Here is a 7,500-nt window from a genome sequence, read left to right as displayed (position 1 = left end):
ATATATATAATATATATGATATATATAATATATATAATATATATAATATATATAATATATATAATATATATAATATAATATATATAATATATATAATATATATAATATATATAATATATATAACATATATAATATATATAACATATATAATATATATAATATATATAATATATATAATATATATAATATATATAATATATATATATATATGATATATATATATATATAATATATATAATATATATAAGATATATATAATATATATATGATATATACCTGATATAATAAATATATATAATATTTATACAATATATATAATGTATATATATAATATATATAATATATATACAATATATATATTATATATATAATATATATATAATATATATACTATATATATATAATATATATAATATATATGATATATATAATATATATATATATGATATACATATGATATATATGATATATATATATGATATATACATGATATATATATGATATAAATATGATATATATATGATATATATATATGTGATATATATATGATATATATATATGTGATATATATATGACATATATATGATATATATGATATATATGTAATATATATATGATATATATATGATTTATATATGATATATATATGATATATATGATATATATAATATATATATATATATGATATATATGTAATATATATATATGATATGTATATATGATATATATATATGATATATATATGATATATATATGATATATATGTAATATATATATGATATATATAATATATATATCATATATATGATATATATAGAATATATATAGAATATATAGAATATATATAGAATATATATAGAATATATATAGAATATATATAGAATATATCTAGAGTATATCTAGAATATATCTAGAAACTATTTATGATATATCCATAATATATCCATAATATATCCATAATATATCCTTACTATATCCATAATATATCCCTTATATATCTATAACATATCCGTAATATATCCATAATATATCCATAATATATTTATAATATATCTATAATATATAAAATATATCTTTAATATATATATGATATATCCATGATATATCTATAATATAGCTATAATATAGCTATAATATAGCTATAGTATATCTATAATATTATCATAATATATCTATAACATATCTATAATATATCAATAATATATCTGTAATATATATATATATATCTATGATAAATCTATAATATATCTATAATATATTTATAATAGATATATAATAAACCTATAATATATCTATAATATATCTATGATATATCTATAATAAATATCTAATATATCTATAATATATCTATAATATATCTTATATATTATATATTATTATTATATATATACCATTTACATACATAGATATTCCATATATATAAGTTATTTATATATGTTTTATATATATATGTATTTTTTTTTATATTATATATATATATATTTCTATATTATATATATATATATATTTCTATTATATATATATATATATTATATATATATATATATTTCTATATTATATATATGTATTTTTTATATATGTATATATATACATATACATATACATATTGTGTATGCATATAATATAAGAGAGATATATTTAAATATATGAAATGTAAATTATAAATACATATATATATATATTACGTATATATATTTTTTTTTATAAACATATTATATAATATATAGTATATAATATATATATATCATATAATATATATATCATATAATACATATATGATATATATATATATATATATATATATATATATATATATTACACATATCTATGAATATATATAACATATGTATAGATAAATATAAATCATGAATTTATATATATACATGTTATATATAAATACAAGTATATATCATATATATATACACATACATATAATATATATATGATATATATATATATATTATATATAAATTTATATATAAATACATGTATAAGTATATATACTGTATATATAAATATATATAAATATATATATATATGTAAATACATATATATATAAATATATATATATATATATATGAATATATATAAATATATACATAACGTCAGTATGGGTGAGTACATCTACTGCTGCTCGCGCCGTAGTGATGGTCATCATCTTCAGTGTGTAGCCAGCCGACTTCAACCCTTGGTAGTTGAGGTAGCACTGGTTGATGAGGGTAATATGGCACTGAGACTGAAGCTACGAGATGTCTATAGGCCCCCATGGCTCGGGAACTGATCACAGCTGCTGGAACACCCTCCGCCTCCGGGACTTTGCTTGGTCCCAGAGATTGAGGATTTCTGGCTCCTGGTATCAGCACTCCAACCCACATTGCTGGACATGGTTCAATAGAGGAACATTCAGAATAGCAGGCTTTCCCAGAGTACCAAGTTCTGTAGCACTGACCATAGGCTGGTAGTGGCTACCCTTCAAAACTCCTCGTCCCTACAGTGGCCATTCTAGGGTGTTTCACTTGCACAGACCCAGGGAGAACTATGCCTGTGGGTTTGTCACAGCAGTCTCTGATCGATTCACTTGAAAACCTGATGGACCCAGTTTGTCTGTGGGAGTCCTTCAAGCGCGGAACACTCGCAGCAGCACAGGAGACCATTAGCATATGCCCGAGGGCAGGGCAGAATTTCTTCTTCCTGGGGACACTGGAGGCCACTGAAGCATGTTGCATAGGTTGGCTGAATGGCAATCAGGACTTGCGTCACTTTCTGGTGCATAGGGCTCAGACACTGCTGAGAAGAGACTAGGAAGTTGAAGGCCATTTCTTGGTAAATGACCTATGCCCTGCCTACCAAGGGGATTGTTGGGATTGTAGCAACTACCATGGCATTACTTGGTTCAGTATACCAGGCAAGGTTTTCACCCACATTCTTCTGAAACGGTTTTGCGACCACCTACTAAGGCACCAGAGACCAGAGCAGTTTGGATTCACTCCTGGCAAGTTCACAATAGACCGAATCTTAGCGATTTGAGTAATTGTGGAATGCCGTTGTTAGTTCGGTCAAGGGTTGCTTGCAGCTTACATCAACCTCAAGAAGACATGTGGTTTGGTGCATCAAGAATTGCTTTGAAAGATTCTGAGACTTAAGCGAAGGTCACACTTATCTATTCTGTCACAGGATCGCCAAAGTCTGGTCAGCTACAGAAAGGGATTGGTCATACTACATTTAGTGTTCCTTCGGAAAGAACCTTCGTCTCAGTTCAGCGTTCATAACAGTAAACAATGGCACTTTCCATCGAGGATGCTTTTACAAGCTACTTCATGACGGAGTTCATTGCTTAATTCATCCTGCTTTTATAATTCTTATGACTGGTGTTCCACAATGGCTCTTTAGCCCTCACTTTATTCAACACGGCGTAAATAACTTCCGATGAGAGTTCCTTGTATTTGGCGTGTCGGAGTGGGTTGATGTGTTTGTTCGTTAGTCAAATGAACGTTTATCCAAATGATTTATATACATTTAATGAGACATCATTGTTCAATGCAATATATCTCGCGCTGCGGAGGGATTTTCATCTCGGATCCGTTTACAGCTAAGGAAGCATCCAGCTCTGCAAAGGGATCCCTGGACAGAAAAGATTAATGTGACTGGCCTTTTAGAGGAATTCCAACACAGATTATTGGACTAATAGCAAGCCTATATACTGGTACTGAAAGTGTTGTAACGTGTGGTGGGAGCCTGTCGAACTTCTTCCCTGTTAATTCAGGGGTGAGGCAAGGCCGTGTTCTTGCACCAACACTTTTCAACACCTGCATGGACTGGATAATGGGCAGAGCTACTATTCAAAATTAGTATGGAGCAACTCTGGGCAATATAAAGGTCTCAGACCTTAGCTTTGCTGATATTGCTATCCTGAGTTTCTGGAGTCACTGGTGGCCACTCTTGATGCATTTAGCAATAAGGCGAAGCTCTTGGGCCTAGAGGCCTCCTGGGCCAAAACCAAGATTCAGGACTTCGGGGGCCTGTTAGGGGAATCCATTCAGTCGATCCATGCTTGCAGTGAGGAAGTTGAAGTCACAAAGAGTTTTGCATACCTTCCTTGGTAGCATAGTCCATGTCTCTGGGTCATTAGACCAAGAAGTCAGTAGACAGATTGGTCTGGTAGCAGGAGCCATGAACTCGATCAACAAGACCATTTGGAGATGTCGGGTATCTATGCAGAAGGACCAGGCTACATGTCTTCAAGGCCTTCATACTGCCAGTTATGCTCTATGGAAGCAATACCTGGATGTTATCTAGTGCCTTGGGGTCTCGTCTTAATGCCTTTTGTGACAAGTCTCTTCGCTGGATCATGGGGGTACAGTTGGCAGGACCATGTGTCCAACCAACGGCTACATCACAAGACTGGCATGGGACCTGTTACTTGCATAATCCGGGATCGCCAACTCAGGCTATATGGGCACCTTGTTTGTTTCCCTGTGGTTGACCCTGCCCATCAGGTTGTCTCTCTGCGAGACAATCCTGGGTGGAGGAGACCCGTGGGACGATCAAGGTCATGGCTTGGGCAGCTCGACCAGAACTGTCGCGAGGAGCTAGAGATGGGCCGAGGACCTGCCTGGATACTCGCCATGAGAAGACCCTCGTAGCTAGAAGTGAAGGGTGGATGCGGCCATGCGGCCCCGTCAGGGTTAGCCCCTTGATGATGATATCTATATGTATCTATCTATCTATCTATCTATATATATATATATATATGATATATATATGATATATATATGATATATATATGATATATATAAATATATACACATTATATATACATATATATAATATATATAATATAAAATAGATAGATATACATATCTATATGATATATATTATATATATAATATGCATATATAATATATATGATATATATAATATATAATTATATAATATATATAATATATATGATATACATACATATATATATATATAATATATATGATATATATAATATATAATTATATAATATATATAATATATATGATATACATACATATATATATATGTATTACACATACACATATATATTTTTTTTTCAGCCTTTATTCCCTTCTGTTTGTCAGTGCATATCAATTTCCAGTATATGCGTATGTGTAGATAAAAATGTGTAGATATATGCGTATGTGTAGATAATGACCTGTTTTCTTTTCGTCAGATCCACTGATTCAATAATCAGAAAATATGCTATGTTATCATTTCAGAACACTGAACGCAAAACCGTAGTAGGGCTACAATAAATAAATTGATGAGTGTGCATATGCGTGTTGTTGAACATTTTATTTAAACTCACTGGTTTTATAGTTAATACATATTTCGAACCCCTTCTCGCGCAAAATATAACATGTAGTTGGCAGGAAAAAATATATATGTAAATATATACATATACATAAATTAGTATATATATTTTCTTTCTTCCTTTTTTAACGGAGAATTCAGACAATCGATTATTGATTTATTTGTAAAAAGAAAAAACGGTAATGATTGTAGAAAAGACAGACCAATACTAGCAGTCATACTTTTAATAGGAACACTGTATCGTTATTCAGTCTAATCCCGGGACAGAAATGACGTGCTTATGTGAGGTCCCGGTTATCCAGATACCATTCACATTTTTAACCCCTTCCATTCCCTTTGAGCATGGTCTATAAGCTATTAGGACGTTTAATCATTAGCTGTTTCCCAAACACTGACAATATTCGCCCAAACATGTTTCATCGGGTTAGAGTTACATGCGGGAGGACTTCCATGTGTTTTTGGTTACCGAACCACTTCAAAACTGCCCTTGATGTTGCTATTGGGCAGTTATCATGCACGAATGTGTTTGTTTCTGAGAAGAGCCAAAGGATAATGGGAGGAATATTTCTTGTAACAATTTCAAAATATCCGTCTAAACTGAATCTCCCTCTTTTTTCGCCGAGTTTACCAAAACGATACATGAAAATTCACTCCACATGTTATGTGTGACGTGGCCACTCCGTTTCATACATATATCATACATATATGATAGAGATTCAGAACATAAAATAAAACGTGTAGGGTACTAGCATGTATAACCATGTATCTTTATGAAAATCCGAATTAATTATGAACAAAATGAAAAAGGATAATAATATTTACACCTGTTATCTCTCATCCAGCAATGGAGCTTCCCGTGCGCTCCCCACATACTGCTGGGCGAACTGGAGGCGATGTTGGCAATGTCGCTTGTTCAACCTCTCTCTGATAACGCTCTGTGATGAATCCCATCTACATTCTTCTCACCCTATTCACCGGTATACCGTCGATAGGGAGATACCCGGCTCTCTGATTATTTCACTAAGAGAGAAATTACTTTCCCTCATCCCAGTGACGCGGCCTCAATGTATAATTTCAAATTGCCTTCCGCCCATCTTGAAAAAAAATGTCAGCTTGGTACTCAGCTTGGCAGCCTTGGTAGATGGTATGTGACGTCATATACTATCGGACATACTTTCTTTCTCGTTTAGCATATATTTGGATTAACCGTAAATTAAAGAATGAATTGAAGAATCATTATCACACAGAGTATTAAATACACGATTTCGTGTTTTTTATTTTCTAGATGGTTCCCCTTTAATTAATCTACGCCGTGAAATAATTATTTATGTCGTAAACATATGAAGATTGTGTATCAAAGTTTTGGCATGCACTGACAAATACAAGGGGAATATAAATTGTATACGTGTCAGATAAATGTAGAGAGCGCAATTAAATGCCTCTTGTATAATAATGAACAAGACTTTTCTTTCAAGATATCAGATATCATACAGCACATGTATTGTGAGTGAGTTTTTAGACTTGTTTTCAAGCTCCTTGGAACCACTCAGCTAGTAGTTCTGAATTGAAAAAAGCAAACTTGTATTTTCTTACTCAGCTGATCGAATGCGACTCCTCAGAGAAACGCCACGACTTACGGAATAATAATGGCGAAAATCATGGTCAGATTTTAGCACAAGATAAAAAGCAATAAGAATAATCGAAAAGAATTTTACATACTACTCATAGTATGTATAATTTAGCTACTCAAATATTGACTTCGCCTTTCTCTAAACATTCCGCACACGCATACGCGCGCGCACACACACGCACACACACACACACACACACACACACACATACATACACATACACATACACATACACATACACATACACATACACATACACATACACATACACATACACATACACACACATACACATACACATACACATACACATACACATACACACATACACATACACATACACACACACACACACACACACACACAGTGAAAATATCTACATATTCATTGCACCCCTTCAGCGGTTTTGCGTTCAGCTAATGCTCGGTAGTGAAAAATAAAATGTAACATGATGTTTGTTAATTGAATCAGTGTTCTAGTATTTGGTTAAAGCGAAAGAGAAAGTGTCACTCCATTAGTTCGATTCGCCGCT

This window comes from Penaeus chinensis, chromosome 27, assembly GCF_019202785.1.
Source record: "Penaeus chinensis breed Huanghai No. 1 chromosome 27, ASM1920278v2, whole genome shotgun sequence".
In the NCBI taxonomy this organism is placed as follows: domain Eukaryota; kingdom Metazoa; phylum Arthropoda; class Malacostraca; order Decapoda; family Penaeidae; genus Penaeus; species Penaeus chinensis.
The sequence above is the reverse complement of the archived record's forward strand: the minus strand, read 5'-3'. Positions refer to the sequence as shown.